The sequence below is a fragment of the Notolepis coatsorum genome (assembly GCF_963971535.1).
Source record: "Notolepis coatsorum genome assembly, chromosome: 6".
Classification (NCBI taxonomy): Eukaryota; Metazoa; Chordata; class Actinopteri; order Aulopiformes; family Paralepididae; genus Notolepis; species Notolepis coatsorum.
This window is the reverse complement of record NC_140170.1, coordinates 145662720-145682624: the sequence shown is the minus strand read 5'-3', so window position 1 is coordinate 145682624 and position 19905 is coordinate 145662720.

Genomic DNA, 19905 nt, shown 5'->3' with positions numbered 1-19905 from the left:
TTTTTTTTTTTTTTTTTTTAGTGTGAAACTATGGGGTCACTTCCTGGAAGTCCTCATTTCCATACAGCCACAGAGATTAAACACATCATCATGGAAAAAGGACAAGCAAGTGGGGGAAAACAATTCTATTGTTAGTGTATTTCTGTCAGCACATTTGATTGGAACTGTGAAACAAATGCACAGTTGATGTGTTTTTTTTCCTGTCATTTTGCATAGACAGTTAAAACATGATAATGGAACCTGCGATAACAAAATAACACGAGCCCACAAAAACTGACACCCACGCAAGTACTGTGTGTGATCTGTGACACAGAAATGTTGACGAGGGGTTCATGGCTGAGCCCTTGTGTCACCAGTGTGTCACCAGTCAGGGGTTGGAAGTGAAACGAGGTTATACTATATATATCCTCTGCTGTCTGTCTGGCTTGGACGAGGTTTGGAGTCCACTGTAGGAAAGTCTGCTGCTTGTGGAAAAGTTCACTTTTATCTAGCGCACTGTTGGCTGGCCTGGGGTCTACCAGTCACCGCACCTCGGCTCATGGTAACTCAATATCCAATTTCATTGGGAAAAGTGGGTCTGCTGATGAGTCATAGCCAACCGTACATTCATTACTTTTTAATTGTTCCTTTATTGGACTTTTCTTGAGAATTGTTCAGCTGTGAAACAGCTTATTCCAGAAGGGACTGTTTACATGTTTACAAGGGATTTGTTTGCATGTTTGTCTGTATGTTTGTTTGTTCTGGAGTAATTTGAACAATTCCAGTCTCATCTATCAAGCAGAAAGAAGGATAGAGAGAGAGAGAATGAGAGAGAGAGAGGGGGGGGGAGATATAGGGGGAGAGAGGGGGAGAGAGAGAGAGAGAGAGAGAGAGAGAGGGAGAGAGAGAGAGAGAGAGAGAGAGAGAGAGAGAGAGAGAGAGGGGAGAGAGAGGGGGAACGAGAGAATGAGAGAGAGAGAAAAACAAATCATAATAATCACACTTTGCCACAAACTGCTCTCTACGGCCTTCTGTTTTCCAAGTCTGGTTGCACACATGTTGGCTCCGCAGAATATTCAATAGACATTTATAGGAAATAAATTAAGAGATGAATGCAAACCATATGGCATTCAGGGGTTTATTTGTAAAGCCCCTGCATCAAAGCTTTTTCCAGATCACACCATATTAGCTATGTTTTTCCAGTCCAGCAGAATCAGGACGGTAACCACAGACATCCCTGATGGGAAACACATGATGGTTAGCCTGGAGGAAGACACGGGGAACCTCACACACGGAGGAGGCGCTGCAACCAGAGCATCGGTGAAAACAATTACACCCTGCATGTCTGGATGTCATGTGTCACCCCCGGGTCCGCTTCAACGGGGAGAACACCGTGCAAGATGAGGCTGCGTCATTCCTCCGCTCACACGGGGGGAAATAGGATCGCTAGTCCGTACGGGCCGACACAGGGCCGCCAGCCGCTCCTTCACACTCACTCTGACGCGGGGTGAGACGGCCCGGCTTGGATGGATGCCCGCCCGGGGTGTGGGCTGTGAGCAGGGAAACCAGGACGGGAGCCAAGAGGAAATGACAGTACCCAGGGTATACACACGTTCAACCTCCGTGTGCACGCATGACCCCCTGCCCCCCCGCCTACCCCGTCTCGCGGCCAGACAAGTTTACACCGTCCGTTTGAGTGTGACGGGGAGAAATGCACGCCGTGTGACAGGCTCAGCAGCGGCGCTACACTCTGCGCGCTAGGTGGGTTTTTTCAGGCTTCTTCTTCTGTTGATCTTGGGGCCCCCGAGCTCTGCGGAGCCCCCGCCAATATTAAGACATGGAATGCCACCATCAACAACACGAGACTTTTATGAGGAAGGTATTATTTGGCCACAGAGACACATATTCTACAGGATGTCAGGGAGAGATCTCGCCTGTGGTTGCTTTCCATTCAGCGGAGGAGGCCTTCAAAGTCAACACGTCCTCCTTTAGTTACCAGAGTCAACACAGTCCAGAACCTTCTCTATTCATAGGTTGTGTAAGTGTTGCTTCTCATGCCATTTTACAGGGGAGCCGGCACGATATGTGGCGGACTCTCTGTCTCTTTCTTGCTCTCTCTCTCACTCACGTCACACACACATACTGTACATACGTACACGCACATACATCCACCCACCCACACACCGGTACATACTACACCACCCACCCATACCGACATACCCAAACACACACACATACAACATACATACCAGCCCTACACACACACCCACATACCAACATGCACATACTGTAGACACACCCACACACGCGCGCACGCACGCACGACACACACACACACACACACACACACACACACACACACACACACACACGCACGACACACACACACACACACACACACACACACACACACACACACACACACACACACACACACACACACACACACACACACACACACACACACACACACACACACACACACACACACACACACACAGAGTGTATGCAGTCTCTGTATCATCAGAGCCTGCTATGTGCCACTGGGCAGTTTACCTCAGGACCTCAGGAAAAGCACTTCCAGGAAAAGAAAGGCTTGGGATTCCTGCAGGGGGAAACGGCATCAAAGCTCCTGGCTTAAGGCTATAATTAGCTGCTGTTTTGTTTGAAATGTGGAAGAATCGAGTCTTGGGAGGAATGGCATTGTTTATATATTTACGTTGGTTGTTTTAATTCCCTCTAAAAATGAGGCAAATTTTTCTCACAAGACTTGTAGGCGAAGACACATCTCTCTCTCTCTCTCTCTTGCTCTCTCTTGCTCTCTCTCTCTCTCTCTCTCTCTTCAGCATACTTAATTTGGTGTCATCAAGAGAGACAATGTGTGTCGTTAATTATTATTATAGTTTTTTGGGAAAGAATGAAAAAGGAGAGGGTGGAGGGGGAGAAGTGCCTCATGAAGTGACTTATTTCATGTCCGCTGGAAAGAAACCACTAGCGTTTTCCTCTGCTGATGTCATTCGGCGCTGCGTGACAGAAAGAGGGGGCCGTCCCGTTAACAGTTACCGCGTGCTTCTTTGGGCCCCCAAGCAAAGCGGTGGCTGTACTGTAGCTATACAGTCAGACCACTCCATATGGAGGTATGAAATCTTAGACTAATACCAATTTATGATCCCCCCGTCCCCACCCCTCCTGCCTCATAGAAACAAGCCATGAAATAAACGCTGACACTTACTTTGGGTGCACTCTTGGAGTAGGTGTCACTGTTTATTTCGGGGCCTGTACAGACTGCAGCGTTCGTTTTGTGGCTAACTAGATTGCACAGCATGGATTGTGCTCAGAAAGGACTCTTACCGATCACCAACACAATTGGTAAGCAGGAAATAGAGCAAATATGCTGAATTTACCCTTTAAATCCCTGAAAATGTAAAAATACTCAAGTGAACATACTGCACTGTACCTCAGATTTGTACTTAAGTACAGTGGTTGAGTAAAAGTACTAAGTTACTTTCCACCCAGTGGTGTATAAAAACGGTGGACATGTTATCCCTCTCTCCACCTACGCTATCCTTTCTACCACTGACACATCTGGCCCAGGCCTGCCTGCCTCACCGATTGGCTCCAGTTAAATGATTTATTGATATTTAAAATTTCCTGATGGTTTTATACACTTTGAATGGGATGGTATAAAAGGCATTATTCAGGGACCGGTTTGGAGAAGAAAAAAAAACTCTCGGTTGTAAAAGAACCTTAAACACCAGGGAATCTATAAAAAGAAAACACAGTAGTTAGGGCACAGAACCTACAGCAACAGCGTGAGACTTTCATATAGGAATGATATTTGCTCAAGTCAAACCCTTGGGCTTCTCACTCATCCAATTGCACTTAGACTTAAGCTAAACAGTGCCCTCAGTGTGTACGGGGAGCAGTGATCTGCTCGGATGGAACCGCTTCAGCTCCAACCAATCACAGCACTGTTTACCCTGGCTACCCTGTGCATTGCACCTTTATACTTACAGTACAGAACCCTATCAGCACAGCGGGGCAACAGAACCAGTCATTTGTATATGTTGGCCCGTTGAGCCGCTGTCTCTCAATCACATTGAAATTGAACGCATGACTTTCAGCTCTGTGGGACGTATAATGTCCCCCGTCGAATAGGCATTTGTAGATTTGTCAAAACCTTCCAGCTGACGTTTTCCTTGGCATATTGTGTTTGAATAACCTTCGGTTGCAACTATTCTGTCAACCTCAAGCGAGTGAGGTCATTATGATCTTGCTTCATAGAATGTGGACTAACATTATGCCTGAAGCCGTTCACCACATTTGAACCACCGGAGACAGAGCCGTCCCTAGATTTCTGGAGGTCCTGGGCAGAAAATTATTTGGGGGCCCTTCCGTTTCACCTTAATGGTAAATGGACTGCATTTATATAGCGCTTTACAATTTATGCCTCACATTCACCCATTCACTCACACATTCACACACCGATGGCAGAGGCAATCAAGGTGCCACGATCCTACTCATCGGGAGCAGTTATGGGTTAAGTGTCTTGCTCAAGGACACTTTGACACGCTGCTGGGAGGAGCCAGAATCAAACCGGGAACCTTCCGATTACCAGACGACCACTCTACCTCCTGAGCCACTGTCGCCCCATTTCCACACCAGAGAGGTATTGCTGTTTCCAAAAATTTTACCTGATGATTCCCTGATTCCGTCTGAATGGCTGACTGACCTCCCTGAATGAATGAATGAATGAATGAATGAATGAATGAATGAATGAATGAATGAATGAATGAATGAATGAATGAATGAATGAATGAATGAAAACTCTATTTAACAGATTGCAGAATGGGTACAATACAGTACGGCTCAATACACACAATTGTTAAGGGCATGCAGACCTGAGAAAGACGTTTGTCTTGTTTACATCAGGGTCCCCCATTTTCAATTCATATGGACATTTATGACATACACAACATACATGACATTTATGGCATAGGGACATATAGGTATTTAGTACTGATACATTTGTGACATAAACGGTATTCAAATATACAGTACTGTTACCCCTAGATCCTGACAGAGTATATACATATGATGGGGAGGGGACTGTACATTAGGAGGGGGTGGGTGGATGGGAGAGAAATATACATATGGCGGGGAGGGAATATATACATGCGGTGGGGAGGAGACTGTCTATTAGGAGGTGGTGGGGGGTTTGGGCATTTACGGTGGCCAGTTTCGAATTGCAGCCTCCCGTAGGTGCTCTTTAAGAGCGGTTTTGAATGTGGGTAGGGATTCACATTCCTTTACAGCTTTGGGTAGGGCGTTCCACATTGATGTGGCATAATTGCGAAACGTGTTTAGTCCCTTGTTTGAGCCGAATCTGGGTTTAACATGATTTGTTGAGCTTCCTCTGGTGTAGTGGTTGTGGTATTCACTGACCTTTGGGAAGTATTTTGACATGTACATGGGTACCTTAGTCGTATAGTGTATCTTGTAGACCAGGCCCATTGCAAGTTGCTGTACTCCGTCGTCTACTCTAAGCCATCCTAGGTTGTCAAAGTGGGCAGGGGTGAGGTGGGTTCTGGGGGTAAGGTCAAGTAATAGTCTGACCAGTTTGTTTTGTGATGTTTGTAATCTTGGTACCATGAGGTGCACGCATAGTCGTAGTACCCTTGAATGAGTGCTCCTGCCAGAGTCTTCAGGGTATTCTTGTTTACCAGAGAGGAGATCCGGTACAAGAATCTAGTTCGTTGGTTGACTTTTTTTATTACATTGGATGCCATTTTGTCACAGGAAAGATTTGCCTCTAGGATGGAACCCAGGTAGGTAATTTCGTCTTTCCTTGTGACAATATTGTCACCCACTGTAACTGAGAAGCCGTCGGTCTTGCTGAGTTTGTTATTTGAACCGAAGAGAATGGACTCTGTTTTGCCCATGTGTAATGATCAAATAACTAGGAAGGCCTTGATTAAATCATTCTATTATTAAGATTCATAGTGAGATTTATATACATATATATATATATATATTCAAATCCATCTTTAAAAAATCGGATTGGCTGGGGGCCCTATTAACTCTTTCTGGGCCATACCCGACCTATCTTGGGTTTCGTCGCCAACTGTTGAGCGCCATGGATTGAAATCTTATTTGAAAGGGCGAAATCAGTACTAATAGGCACAATCTATAGACCGCCAGAGTGGCTTCTATGAAACACTTGATGGGTGTTTAGCTGGGGTGGAGGGCGTAGAAAAAATCCTTATTGGGGACTGGAACACGGACATGCTACGTAAAGCAGCACCCGTCTTCAAGGCCTTCAGTAGGTTTTGTGATCTGCACGGCCTCAGCCAGCTAATCACCCAACCCACAAGGGTATGTGAATAAACTCAGACTACCATTGACCTCATCCTGACCTCTGACAAGTCCAAGATCTCCAATAAAGGGGTTATAGCATGTGGGTTAAGTGATCATTATATGATATTCTGTACCTGCAAAAAGCTAAAGCAAAAGGCTGGCTGTCACAAAACAGTCACATCTAGAGACCTCAAAACCTACTCTAGCGAGGCCTTTAACCTTGAACTGGAGAGCCTGGACTGGTCAGATGAGCTCAATGGTACACTGGTTGAAGAAACCTGGCTTGGCTTCAAAACCAAATTCTCAACAATATTAAACAACATGGCCCCCCTAAGAACCACCAGGGTAAAAGTTTCGTAAAAGTCAGTCAAAGCTTACCAAAAGCAAGAGCAGTGAACTCAAACTATAAAGAAACAGACTAAGAAATTACATAAACTCCATGATAAAAACTGCGAAAAAAAATTTCATCAATGTCAAAACTGATGAAAACTAAAATAAACCATGTGAACTTTGGAAATTACTCAATAATCAACTAGGCTGCAGTAAAAAACGTAAAACCAGGTTCTCAAACAGACAAGCTGGATGTAGCCAATTACTTAAACACTTTCTTCACAAACATAGCCACAACACTGGTAAACAAACTACCCTCCCACTCAGGGCAGTATGGGGTAGAACACATAGTCAAGGGCGTAACTCTGTTGTCAGTGGTGGGGGACACACATTTGGGGGCATGGTCAGTGGCGGAGGGGTGCTACGTATAGTTGTATGGTCGCGGGGGTGGGGGTAGGGGGGGTGAAGGGGGGCTTCCCCCCCTTTTCGTAGATATTTTTTTTTTAATCAGTTGTGCAAGTCAATTTTGGTGAGTTGTTTCTATATAATTCACTTATGACAAGTCATAATGCAGCGCGAGTCTCGGAACGTGCATACTACGTTGTGTGTATGAGAGAGAGAGAAATGGCATCCAATGTAATAAAAAAAGTCAACCAACGAACTCGATTCTTGTACCGGATCTTCTCTCTGGTAAACAAGAATACCCTGAAGACTCTGGCAGGAGCACTCATTCAAGGGTACTACGACTATGCTTGCACCTCATGGTACCAAAGCACCTCAAAGGCACTAAAAACCAAATTACAAACATCTCAAAACAAACTAGTCAGACTACTGCTTGACCTGACTCCTAGAACCCACCTCACCCCTGCCCACTTTGACAACCTAGGATGGCTTAGAGTAGACGACAGAGTACAGCAACTTGCAATGGGCCTGGTCTACAAGATACACTACACGACCCAGGTACCAGGGCATGTGAGCGGGGAGCGGAGCGGGGGGTTTTGACGTGAGTGACGGAGTGGGTTTTAAAATGGGCCGGCGCGACGTCCGAGGCGAGAGTTCTCTTCCGCTCCAATCCGCTCCGGGCCGCTCACAGTGGTTTAACACTGATGTAATATACATGTAGTACAATGCCAAAGCAACAGGTGGCGATGTACAAAAAAAATACAAAATAAAAATCTAACCCTGATTAACCTTACTGTCATGCACTTGTCCTAATAAACTAACCTACACTGTAACACGCAACACTTTGATGAACATTTTTACTCAGCTGATAGAGTTGTACCCTTCTTGCTGTCTTGTTGTACAGAACTTGTAAGTCGCTTTGGATAAAAGCGTCAGCTAAATGACTAAATGTAAATGTAAACATGAAGGCCATTTTCAACCAATGAGAAGGGTGAACCGTCACTCACATCCTGCTAGACCAAAGTATATTCCGCCATTGTTGTTGTTGTTAGCTTACATGCTAATGTGAATGGCAGTGACCATAGCATTGTGGCTAGGCTAGCTACCATCGCTTAGTAGAGCTAGTTGAATGGATAAACAACGTTATTTAACATTGCAGAATGGGTACAATTACAATACGGCTCAATACAAACAATTGTTAAGGGACCCAGGGGTGTAGAGTGTTGTAGTTTGGTCAAATCAAGCTAATTTACATCATGCTCCAAAAAAAATCGAAATTTCTGCTGAGCGAGCTGTGGAGCGATGTGGAGTGGGGAGCGCTTGATTCGTAAATGAAGGTGAGCGGTGAGCGACTTGGGGGGGCGGGCCAACATGAGCGGATGGGAGCGGAACCAGACGTCTAGAGCGAAGAGCGGATTTTTCGAGCGCTCCGCTCCGCTCACATGCTCTGCAAGGTACCCATGTACATGTCAAAATACTTCCCAAAGGTCAGTGAATACCACGATCACAACACCAGAGGGAGCTCCACATATCATGTTAAACCCAGATTTGGCTCAAACAAGGAACTAAACACGTTCCGCAATTATGCCACATCAATGTGGAATGCCCTACCCAAAGCTGTAAAGGAATGTGAATCACTACCCACTTTCAAAAACACTCTCAAAGAACACCTACGGGAGACTGCAATTCGAAACTGGCCCCTACAAATGTCCTAACCCAGTTGTACAGTAAATTACCAAGTATGGCTTTGTCAGTATTCCAATGTACAGTGTACAGTGTCCCCCCCCCTACCCAACCCCCCCCCCCCCCACCTCCAATGTACAGCCCCACCCACCCACCCAACCCCACCCCACCGACCCAACCTCCTCCTATGTACAGTTTCTACGTCAAATGTATATACACTCTTTTTCTGGACAGTTTTTGTATCACAAACAGTACTGTATTTGCAAATCTGGTATGTCATAAATGTATAGATGTAGCAGTACTGTCTATCTGTATGTCGTGTGTGTCATATGATGAATTGAAAATGGGGGACCCTGATGTAAACAAGACGAAAGTCTTTCTCTGGTCTGCATTCCCTTAACAATTGTATGTATTGAGCTGTACTGTACTGTACCCATTCTGCAATCTGTTAATAAACTTTTCAATCAATCAATCAATCAATCAATCAATACCCGCTAATTCTCGGGTTTTGATAATTTTTTAGATTTTTTTTGATTTTCCTATTCAAAACAGTGGCATGGACCTTGGTGACTCATCTGAGTACTTGAAATTGCAATGACGATTGAATCCCGCCATGTGGCAGTATCGCCTACCTTATGAACATGCATATGGCCAATCTTAGTGTGGGGTGGCCCCAGCCCCCAAACAACTATAGGGACTCACTCTACTAGTAGGTTGCGAGCAGCTGTGAGCAGGACAACAATGGCAATCGCCTAGAGCGAACTATTGGATATTATGAAAAAGACTAAATGGATTATATGGATGATGATTATGGACGATAGGGTGCGTTTCTTAACGTTATATGTATTGATCCTGTTCTGATTCAAGACACTTGGACTCGAAGTGAGAAATGGAGTACCTCTAAAACAAAGGTACGTCTATTTTACATCTACTTTACCGAAACTCCATCATAAAATATGCGTTTGTATGATCGCAGCGTCGGAAAACGACCCCCCTCCCAGATGATTTTGTGAAGAAACATATGGTAGTGTATCTTTTGACAATGGTAACGTCTATTTTACGTGTAATTTACCGAAACTCCATCCTAAAACATGCGTTTGTATGATCGCAGCGTCGGAAAACAACCCCCCCCCCCCCAATGATTTTGTGAAGAAACATATGGTAGTGTATATTTTGACAAAGATAACGTCTATTTTACGTGTACTTTACCAAAACTCCATCATAAAACATGCGTTTGTATGATCGCAGCGTCTGAAAACGACCCCCCCCCCCCCCCCCCCCCCTCCTTGCCGCGGTTACCGCATTATCGCGGTATCGCCATCACGTCACTCCCACCGCAGAGTCAAGCTGATTACCGCATCACCGGCTGTTTCTTTTTCTTTTTATAATAATAATAATAATAATAATAATAATAATAATAATAATAATAATAATAATAATAATAATAATAATAATAATTATTATTATTATAATTATTATTATTATTATTATTATTATTATTATTATTATTATTATTATTATTATTATTATTATTATTATTATAGTTGTGTATAGCCTATTTTCTTCACGCCATGTGTTCGAAAGTTTCCACTCGCAGTTGCGCAGTTAACATTTTGATCGAACCCCAGAACTTGTTTTGCTGCTACGGAAAGTTTTCGCTTTGAATCTGCTAAAAACATGGATCTTGTAGCGAAACCCAACCGAAGGGCATTTAGATGCCATAAATGCTGCCGTTTTTATCCCGAAAGACGGAGTGGTAACGGTTAGCGAGGACAGGTAAGTGTGTGTGTGTGTGTGTGTGTGTGTGTGTGTGTGTGTGTGTGTGTGTGTGTGTGTGTGTGTGTGTGTGTGTGTGTGTGTGTGTGTGTGTGTGTGTGTGTGTGTGTGTGTGTGTGTGTGTGTGTGTGTGTGTGTGTGTGTGTGTGTGTGAGTGTGTGTGTATATGTGTGCTGAGCGCAGTTGCCCAAGTTAACGTTAGCAAGTTGGCTCCGTGCTGTGTAACAGGTTGGTAGAATAAGCTAAAATGTACTCCTGGGCCGTGTTATGGTATGTGTTGAAGGATAGCCAGCTACACATAACATTAGGGATTAAACTGTTGGCTATCTAATGTAACGATAGGGCCCCATGTAATAACCAGATCCATCACTAGCTTTAGCTGATGTTAATTCACTGGCCACTGGGTTGAACAAACGATTCCATGACGTTATTATCTGTTATGCAGATAGATAGGACAGTCAATTAATTCCTAGTTGGTTATAGAACCAAGCGTTTGGTTAACGTTAGCTACCGCGAGTCACGACCAGCAGTTTCAAGAACAGCCAGCTGTTTTCAACCAATATTCCTGCTGCAAAGTTGTCCTCTTTAATGACAACACTGGAATAAAGATAGACATTTAACGTCAAAATCAATACCGCGGCAGCTACCTGGCAATAATATAGGCTTCAGGCGAGCAGCCACGAGATTTGCGCATACACTGCACAAAACACACTTTATCTCACAATCTAGAAAACCAGCCTGGATTATTTTGAAACGGGGCAATGTTTAGCTCGGGATTGTGCACGAACGAGGGTATGTAGAAACTAACTCTTTTTTACATGTTGGAGTATAAATATTGCCTGTCAAATGAGCCATACTATTGTCTCCATAGCTATAATATATAATATACAATAGCTCTGCAAAGATCGTGAAATATCGTGAAAATGTTCGGAAAAAAAATGCCGCCAGGGAGTACAGATGGGAAAACAGCGTGGCAGTCAATGAGTTAAGGAGGACGGGGGGCCCAAGTACAGCACCTGATCTGGCTAGTGGGCAGGACGGCCCTGACGGGAGATATCCATACATTCTTACAGCCTTAATTTGAAACAGGTATGCTCATCCCATCTGAGTGGAAGAAAGTGTTTATACTGTAAATTGTCGAGCCCAGTAATTCCTAGTGACTGGATTCATGAGGAGTGTAAATTTGTTTCTGGTTAACAACTACAAAGGCAGAAGGCAGTAGCACACAAAGGCCTGCCAAGCCAAATGATATTCTTGGGTTTTGACCAAGTTTCCCTGAATATGGACGACAGATTTTTTTGTTAGTAAAGAAAAAAAAACACATTTGCTTTTTGCTGTGATGCTGACACAGTAGAAGGAAAGGCGCGCGACGGGAGGTGATGACAGGGAGACATATTTTAGGTAAAATAACATACCAAATCAATAGTCATTAAAACCAAAGCACCTTTCTCTTCAATGAGAGGAAACATGTGGATTCCCAAATTCTGTGGGGACAGTCGTTTACGTTGGACCTTTGTCCTGTGTCAGTCAACCAGATTGACGGTCCTACAGCTTTTTCTTTTATGTTAGATGTGGTGTATATTTCAGTGAGTCCTGCCAGGCAAAGTCTCCTTTTGGACATGTATAAGGAACTTTGCCAGGATGAACATACTGAAGAGACATCATGTCCTAAAGGGGCAGTTCACCCCCCCCAAAAAAGAAAAAACATAACATCCCCCCACCCCCCCTTACCCGGAGTGCTATCTATCCATCCTGATAGATAACCTAATATGGTGATAGTCTGAACTATTTTCTACCAAACTACACCCTCATTCATTATTATGGGGGGGGGGGGGGGGGGGGTAGTTTGGTATAAAATAGTTCCTACATGAAACTGCTCACAATAAGGTCTGTGGATTATCTCGAGCAACCGGGTCATGATTACTGAAAAGAGACTTATTTCTTTTGATTTTTTCAAATGTATTTATTATTTGGTGCTTTGAGTGACACAAACATTGTATTGGAGTGGCAGCAGATATGTCTACAGCAGATATCTCCAAAACTAAGCGAATCAGACCAAAATTATTTGGATGGATAGATATTACTCCAGGTAAGAGGGGAAATGTAAAAATAATATATATTCATTTTTTTGTGAACTGCCCCTTTAAGTCTAGGGTACCAATATGAGATTTTCTCTTTTTCTTCTTCTAAAATCTTCTGAAAATGATCATCTGAAAATGATATAATTCTGGATCTGTGACATTTGAGAATCCTGATAATAAGGCTTTGAAGATCAAATAATCAAAATAATAACAATCCTCTTACTGTTGAAGATATACTGAATTATCAACCTAATTGCAAGGGTTATCAAACTACAGTATAGACTATGTGCTACAATATCCGCTACCTATCTCTAAAACTACCACCACACATTATGACCTTTTGAGACTCAAGTTTATCAAGTGTTTCCTCAGGATTCTATTTTGGGCGTTCTACAACTCCAGTTGTACACGTCAAAGGGTTAAAGAAATACAACAGGAGATTCTGTTAAGCTTTAAGCCCTTTATGTTTGTCAGTAGCATGTCTGATAATCAACCAGCGAACATATGTGCTCAGTTATGGTACAGTTACAGGCGATGAAAGCAAGACCTCTTTTACCTACATCTGTGCTCCCACAGTTATTTCTTTGATACTCTCTTGACAAGAAGGCCCAGTAGTGGCTAAGATCTACAGCAGTCAATATGTGTGAAAATTAGTGTTTGCTTATGTCAGAACCTAGAGAACTACTACACTGATCTACTACATTACTTGGGTTGATTTGGTCTGATTTGGTTTGGTTTGGTCTTGATTATCATTATCTGGTAAGCACTATTGTGTATGATAACTAGTGTTATATGATGACGTAGCAAGAGCTCTCCTGTGTTTGTTTTGTTTGTTGATCGTTCTAAATGTATATGTATCCGGGACTTCTGCTATTTTTCTATACAACAGATAATTACTTCTCCGGATATGATATGCACTTTAGGGGATGTTGATCTTTACCTTAGCATTTGTCCTTTCATACTGTGTGTTTTTTCTTACTGTCCGTATATTTTTTGTACTGTTTCCTGTATTGGTTTAGTTCTAGACACACAGTATTGCTCTGTACCTGTATTCCAATGTGGATTTGTCCATACATGGCAAATAAAATATCTGACTCTCTGTATAAGTGCAGACCACAAAAAAAGGCCTTGAGATTCTGTATTTCTGTATTCAATGTCAATAGCAGAGACAATGGGAATAAATTGCTCATTCAAAGTAGAATGCAATATCAACTTCAATAATTAAAAATGTTTGTATATCAAATAGAATATTTCATTTATAAAAAAAATAAAAATAAAAAATCTACGGTGAATTATCACTGGGTGAACAGCTTTGCATCAATGATAGAGAGGGATATCACCCTGAGACCCCCCCCCCCCATCACCTGCCAAAAATGATTACATTTCATGATTAAAAAGGAAAAATAATTAAATGCCCCTGAAAAAAAAATGATAATAAATAAAATAAAACACAACTATCGACATTTCAACTATGGTGGATCTCTTGGAAACAACATAGCTTTGTGTTATTGTTGTATTCTTCAGATCAAAAAGAGGTTCTAATAAGGCCATTATAAATACATCTGAAAATCCACTCTGGTATTCAGCAAACAAGTCAATACAGGATGCTCTGCGTTCATTGGTATTTTATTGTGGCAGCGTGTAGCCCCTTAGCCCGAGCTAGAGCAATATAATGAAGGACAACTGTGCAGGGTTTGGGGTTCCTGCTGTGTTCAAAGATGTCAGTCATATCCAAAAGTACTTTCTAATGGAAATAAAGGTAATCTTTCCCATCCCTTTGAGGTAAAGCCCCTGTATTATTCTACTGCAGGCTGGAGAAGACATGTAATGCCCAGGTGGTGGTGAGAGAAAAAGAGAGAGAGGGGGGGGGTCACGGTCAGTGGAAAGGTCAGTGAAGTGGCTCAAGCGTCCCTTCAGACATACTGTACTCTGTTGCTGCGTGAGGCTCTTGATGTCTGTGGTTTGTACTGTATGAGCCACCATGCAACAGGGAGTAGGATATAATATAGACCAGGGGTGGGCAATTATTTTTCCCTGGGGGCCAAATGAGCAACTGAAAATATTTTGGAGGGCCGGGCCAAAATTCCGAACTCAATTATGCATAATATACATTTTATTTCTATATAAAAATCAGTAAATGGCATTGTTTTGACCGCTGGTAAGAGTGTATGTTATTATTTGGCAATTAAAAGGTGAGGTTAGCTTTCAAAAATATCATTTATTCAAATAGAATTTCCAAAATGATAAACAAAATGTGAAACATTTAACTCATTTTCAGTCACATTAATAACAAAGGGCATTTTGAGTTTCATATACTATATTGAAACAAGGATCTTCTTAGCTTTCTAAAGACATCACATCATCTTTGTAGCCAAAATAAACAAGACATGTCACTGAACTGTGTAACTGTGTAAAGAAAAGTGTCCCAGTTCTGTAGCCCTTTTGACTTTACATGCCTATATTAAACATTTAATGTTTTCAGAATTGTGCAAAAAAAAAATTTGTCCCATTTCACTTGTTATATTTCCACATTTTAGTGTTCTTCAGTTATTTTTTTTTACTGTGCAGAAAAAAAGAAAAGGATCAAGTGTCCCATTTCACGTGTTATATTTCCACATTTTAGTGTTCTTCAGTTCTTTTTTTTCATTCAGTGTGCGAAATCCAGTCTCTTTTGAGCTTTAACAAGTCCACCAAAGTCAGGTTGAATGTCTGAGGTGGAGATGCGAAGCACAGCTGACAGATGTTCATCAGTGAGAGAGGATCTGTACCTGGATTTGGTCAACTTCATGACTGAGAATGTCTGTTCACATATGTATGTGGATCCAAAGAGAACCAACATCTTCTGAGCATGTCTCCTCATGTTTGGAAAGTTATCCTCCTTGAGAGCAGAGTAGAACTCTAGCAGTGATGCTGACTTAAAGTGCTCTTTCAGTAGTGAATCAGACTGCAGGTCAATGGGTTCAAGCTGAACATCAGTGGGTGCACTATCAACACTGCAGGTAAAGGGAGAGGAAAGCAGCTGCATTTCATCCTCAACCTTTTTGAAATCTTGAAAACGCCTTGAAAATGCATCATGCAGTACTCCTAACATGGATGAGTGCCGGTGATCAGCTGATGGTTTGACTTCTTTCAGGGTTTTCATGTGTTCGAGATTGTTGCTGCCTAGTTGCCTTGAAATTAATTGCAAATAAAAAAAATGTAATCTACCTACCTCAGTTGTAAAAAAAAAACTTCAAATAACCACACTTTCGACAGTTTTCGGCTTGCCATTGCTTTGTTGTTGAATCAAGTCAAATCCTAGGTAAGTGTATATTGTGCGTGTGGACGTTGACATGAAGAAAAAATGTAAAAAAAATAAATAAAAATGTATTTAAATGTTTTATTTATTTTTTAATTATCATGTAATCTTTTGCGGGCCGGTCAGAATCATCCCGCGGGCCGTATTTGGCCCGCGGGCCGTAGAATGCCCAGGTCTGATATAGACCGATGTGTTGTCCACATCAGGGGTGGAAGAAGTACACTCCTTTACTTGAGTAAAAGTAGAAATACCCAAATGAAATAGTACTCTTGTGAAAGTAAAATTCCTCTATTAATTAAAATTAGAGAAGGAAGAAGATGTACTTAAGTATCAAAAGTAAAAGCATGCATTCTACATGTTGTTTGTCTATTCTAGTGCTTGGGAGCGTTCAACCCTCAACACATTGACCTCCAAAGGTTATGTTAAAGTGGTATGTGTGGTCCAGTTATGCTGCTCTGATTAAATGTTATGTTAAAGTGGTATGTGGTCCAGTTATGCTGCTCTGATTAAAGGTTATGTTAAAGTGGTATGTGGTCCAGTTATGCTGCTCTGATTATGTCCTCTTGGAGTTGGTGTAACTTTGAATTAGAAAGTACATCATCTTCATACTGTAAATGTTTGCAATGTTTTCTATGCAAACTATTTTTCTTTAAAGTAACTAGTAACTGGAGGGTCCAGAAATATTCCCTAAAATACTCAAGTACAAGTACCTCTGAGTTGAACCTAAGTGCAGTACTTGAGTAAAGATACTTAGTTACTTTCCACCACTACTCCACATTCCTTCAGCAGTGGGGGGACCATTGTAGCAAGAAGATGACCATCACATCTACTGTAGATAAGATAGAAAATCAATAAAACATTATAACCTAGCCCCAATGTCCCTCAAAGAAGCACAAACAAGCACAGACCCAGTGCTTAGAAGTAGTGCTCATAATAAATGATAAACAGTGCTGCATCCTGCACTAGGACCAAAACTAAAAAGATGAACGTGGAACAAACACTATCAATTGACCTATCTCAAACCATGCCCTCTTTTCTTGATCCTCCAATCACAACTGTTGCTTCACTCGGACAAACAAACTTTGTCCAGAAAGTTCTTTCTTCCAACATGGCTGCAAATGCCTAATTTCTGGGCTAGGGGTAAAGCACCATACTATTACTGTTCCAATGTGACTTCCAGATTCAGTAATAAAACACCAATTTATTATTTGTATTATTATTATTTGACATATTTCTCATACTGTATATCAACACATAGCAACTGTTGTTTTGCACATACAGTACTGTAGCAACCATTGTCTCTTCCATTGTCATATACAAAACAATGGTTGCTATATTACAGGCAGCCATGTTGGAAGATGGAGAACTATACATATATATAGCATCTATATATGTGTAGACACCTGAATATGTCTAACAATAATTCAATGTGTCTAACCATAATTCCTTGTACTCTACTGTGCTCACTGCTGTGTTCAGGATAACGTTGTGTAAACTGACTGACCCGTCTGATTCTCCACCTCCTAACATTGACATTTAATAGTGGGACATGATACTGGACTGCCGCCAGGGGGAGCTGGTGCGACGTTGGGCAGGGGAGACAACAGGTGAAGAAGTGGCTGGGTGAAGGTGGAACTCTTACAGCGGGACCTCCTCTTCATCGTTTTTCCACAGAAGCAAGCGGTCGCGTAGAGCCGGAGCTCTAGACATTAAGTACGCGGAATATAAATCCAGTCACGAGGCTAGGTTAGTAATGTAGTATGCGATAGTTTAGCTTCCAGTTAGTGTTTAGGGTACGTGTGAACCAAGAAGAAGACGTTCTACTGCCGGAGAGTGCTGTGGATATTGCACGTGCTGCGTTTTAGCTAAAGTATAGGCGGAAGGCTAGGGGGTCGAGCAGACCCACACAGCTTAGCTTCAGTATAGGCCTAGGAGCACAGTTAGCTTGCACGTCGCTCCACCGTCTTCCAGCCCCACAGAGGACACAGCAACAGACGTCGCCGGACTACACCCACCTTCAGCCGTCACCTGCCTAACGTCAACCCAGCCCGCCTCTTGCTGTCACAGGTGACAAACACGGGACAGTTCGACGGCCATCTCACCACACGGACGTTCGGTGTGAGAGCAAGCCGGCACTTGGTTGGTACACTCAAGCCAGGTACAGTTAGCGCTCCGAGCGCTGGAACTTTATCGGCGAACATTCTCTTTGTCGAGAGCGTGCCATTTAAGGGCGAAGAGAATAGGTACCAGTGACTAGGGGCGCCCCGACGTTTGTTGTTTTGGGGAATGCCGGCTTAGATAGGACTTTTGTTTCGAGTGTGGGCCCACTGTCTTTTGGTTAAATGTGTTGTGTAAGTGGGAAGAGCTTTATTCATTGTGCCTTGTGTAAGTGGGAAGAGCTTTATTCATTGTGCCTTGTGTAAATATATGCCTAAGAGATATAAAAGAGAGGCGTATAAATGGGATCACTCTGTGTGTGTCCGTTAATGTGTTGTCTTGTTTAACCCCTTCCTTTCGGGTAAGGTATATTATTGGTTAACCCCTTCTTACCCTCGGCCTATGCATCATTGGGACAGGTCTCTGCTCGTCAACAAGGAAAGGTACTGCTTTGGGGAGAAAGAATATCATCTATCACTACTGCCACCGGGTGTGGGAGGGTGCGGGAAGTATTAGGGGAAGTGTGGGTGTGTGGGGAATTACTGCGAGTCGCCCTGGAGGGCAAGAAGGACCAGCGCACCACCCCTAGGTTAGTAAATCCTAGGCCCCATCCACTCCCTCGGCTAAATCTCAACTCTAATACTCCTGCACTACAGTCGGGGACTCAGCCGGACCCAGATCTGCTGTTCCCACTACCTGGTGACAGTGTACATCTACTCTCATAAAGTAGGGATAATCCACCCTTCTACATATAGTTCTCCATCTTCCAACATGGCTGCGAGCATATAGGATGGGTGTGTGTGGATATGTTGGCCTGGTTACTAGACTGGCTGATCTCTTCAGTCTTATAGTTGACAATATCCGGCATGGCAGGTCCTTGTGTCCGACGCATTATGAAGTGTATCTGTGTATCCCCTCTGCCCCTGGGAGTTTTCTTTAGAGTGTGCAAAAGGCCACTGTGTATTCCTATCATTTATTCAAAAGCTAAAGACAAACCATGTATCCCTATACCTCCTTGAGTAAATCTATATTCCTGATATACATTGTTGTTGCTCGTGGTTGAGGGGGTGTGGAGCCTGGCTGTAGTGCATTAGGCCTCAGTACCCCTGTTCTCCAGCGCCGGGCTACTTTATTCCAATACAATATTAATGGGCAGGCTGTCCCCTCTGTGGGTCAGGACTACCTAAAAGCTTGTCCCACCGGCTCTCACTGGCCTGCCGGGAGGGAGCATAGCTCCAATTCTGACCCCTCCCTAACCCTGCGATGGGCAGGGAGAGCACAGTCCGGCCAGTAAGAGGAGATAACATGAAAAAGCAAATTCAAAGCTACTGCGTCGACCTGCGTTGTGTGTGAAATGGAGTTTACCCACCTTTTTCTTTAAAGATGATAGTGATCTTTATGATTAAAATTTATAATGTAGAATAATAGTAAGTCGTATCAGATTGATGAAAGTCACATTCGCTTTCACCCACAGTGCAGTACTAGCACTATACACACACCTCACTATTGTGCAGTGCAATATGTAGTGAATCTTGTTTGGAGTCCATTAACCCAGCTCACAAACAATGGTAATGTGCACCCTGAGGGGGATACAGGCTTTATTGACTTCCTGCTATGGTTTCCACTGACTGGTACCTGAGCAAGTATACAGGCATGTATGGCTGTGGGGAAAGCGAACACATTCAAACTGTACCTTATATATAAATGTATAAATTAATACAGGAGTCCCAAGGCCTGCTTTGGTATATTTGGAGATTTTGGACAGGTTTGTGTTTTCTGACTCTGTTGAACAATAATCGCAATAAGGCAATTCTGGCTTTTTAAAGAAGGCATTATGTATCT